At 39.8% G+C, this 2,290-nt stretch overlaps 1 non-coding gene across 1 annotated transcript; it reads left to right on the top strand.

Annotated features, from left to right (window-relative positions):
- Positions 1 to 212: 212 nt before the first annotated feature.
- Positions 213 to 319, top strand: LOC127088439 (small nucleolar RNA R71). The gene has a single exon (XR_007790274.1). It is a non-coding gene; the product is annotated as a small nucleolar RNA R71 (small nucleolar RNA).
- Positions 320 to 2,290: the final 1,971 nt, after the last annotated feature.

Genomic DNA, 2,290 nt, shown 5'->3' on the forward strand with positions numbered 1-2,290 from the left:
TGATTTCGTACATTTCACCCTTTGTCTGGGACTTTTCCGCTGGAGTTCGTTCACCTCCCCATTGACAATGGTTTTGGGCCATGTTTTTAATGAGTTGATAGGCTTCGGTGTATGGCTTATCCATAAGTGCACCGCCCGCGGCAGCGTCTATTGTAAGTCTTGTGTTATACAAAAGCCCATTATAAAATGTGTGAATGATCACCCAGTCTTTTAGACCGTGATGTGGACATATCCTCATCATGTCCTTGTATCTCTCCCACGCTTCGTAGAGAGATTCCACATCTTTTTGCCTGAATCCGTTGATTTGAGCTCTCAGCATAGCAGTTTTGCTCGGCGGAAAGTATCGGGGTAAGAAGACGTTCTTCAGTTCCTCCCATGTTGTAACGGAGTTGGAGGGCAAGGATTGCAACCAAGCCCAAGCTCTGTCTCTTAGTGAGAAAGGAAAGAGGCGTAGTCTTATCGCATCTTGAGATACACCATTTGCTTTTACAGTATCTACGTACTGCACAAACTTGGTCAGGTGTTCATTAGGATCGTCTGTTGGATTTCCAGCAAATTGATGTTGTTGGACGGCTAATAAGAGTGAGGGTTTCAGCTCGAAATTGTTTTGATTAATAGCGGGGGCAACAATGTTGTTGTGAGGTTCTTATTGAGACGGGGTAGCGTAGAATTTAAGAGGACGATTCTAGGGTCCTTCTTCAGCCATGTTTGATTTTTCTTCTGATTTAGGAGGAAAGGAGATATCGAGAATACCGTACTTTTGTTGATATTCGTGTATTCGGCGTCTCACGTATAGGAAACACTTTAATTCAGGGATTGGTGGTGCTAAGTTATCGCCTTATGAGCGAGTACTTGGCATACAATCAGGGAAAGAAGGGAGAGAAGATTAGTTTTTGTTTTTACCTTAGTCTATACCGTGCAACGAAAGAATCGCACTATTCGACAAAAACAGGTCCCCGGCAACGGCGCCAAAAACTTGATGCTCGATATGGCTATATATAAAATATTGTCTGTCGGGTACTTGACTGCAAATGCACAATCCAGTCGCTTTAGTTTTAAAAGATATCGATCCCACAGAGACCTATGGTCAAACTAGTGTTACTAACGTCACTATGTTTAGCTAAGGGAATAATTAGTAGAAGTTTGGGGGCAAAATAGTAAATCTAAGGGAATTTTTGTTTTAAGAAAGAATTAACGGAAGGAATCAGTATGCAGCGCATTAATTTTCAGGGATTCGATAAGTCACCGGTGAATAATTTAAATGCCAAATATCTCTCAGTAGAAAATGTTTACTTAAAAGACTTTATCTCACACTCTCGTGGTTGTTGATTCGGCCTATAACTTTAAGTCAGAATGTACGCTCTCGCTGTCCCATTTGAAGTCAAAGTTACTTTTTGAAAATAAATAATTTCTAATTGCTTTTAAAGTGCTCTCGCTATTTTTAAACTCAATGCTTAATTTTTACTATCCAGCTCGAGCCTCACGCTCTCGCGATTGTTGGTTCTTACCTTGGTTAATTTCCCACTCTCGTGGCAAAATCGTATTAAATAGCTTTTCACGCTTTTGTGATAAAGTTAATTAAATTTAGATTAAAAACTTCAGCCTAAAAGGTTATTTGAGAAAAAGGGTTTTCACCGGTTATTATTAAATCCCATCAGATTAAGTTGCTACATACCGATACCGGTAGTTTAGTCGGACATATTAAATAAAGCAAACGCAAGGCATACACAGATCAACATTGCGGCAAACATGCTTATAATAATAAATAGGCAATAACAATAATAATTCAATAAAAACCTGGAGATCGAGGCAACAGAGTATAGCGATTCTTGGAGTACTTGAGCAGTCCTCCACAAGTCGGTAGGCTTTGCTTCTTCAATACAAATTACTACTAAAATTAAATAAAGTGTAGTAGTTCCCCAGTGTAGGAAACTACTACTATGGCTAACTAGAAAACTAACTAGAAAAAGGGAAACTCTAAAAAGAATGGCGATTACAATGGAGCAACGGAAACAAGGTTGCTGGAAAGAAAAAAAAGGCTAAAAGCTAGAAAGCTGAAAATTAAATTGCAGAGCGTAAATCTCAAAGTAGGCGTCCTCAATTTTTCCCATTTGGATCCTTTATATAGTGTCCATTAGGTCTTGGTGGTTGAGAAAATCAAGGGAGACTTGGTCTTGAGTGAGGAATCCGTGGGAATAAGTTTGTTGGAGGAGATTTAGGCACGTTTGAGTGTTGTGGCTGACTGTTTCAAAGCGCACTTTGTGGCCGCGTGACACTTGTCATGGGCCTG

The sequence above is a fragment of the Lathyrus oleraceus genome, chromosome 5 (assembly GCF_024323335.1).
Source record: "Lathyrus oleraceus cultivar Zhongwan6 chromosome 5, CAAS_Psat_ZW6_1.0, whole genome shotgun sequence".
Classification (NCBI taxonomy): domain Eukaryota; kingdom Viridiplantae; phylum Streptophyta; class Magnoliopsida; order Fabales; family Fabaceae; genus Lathyrus; species Lathyrus oleraceus.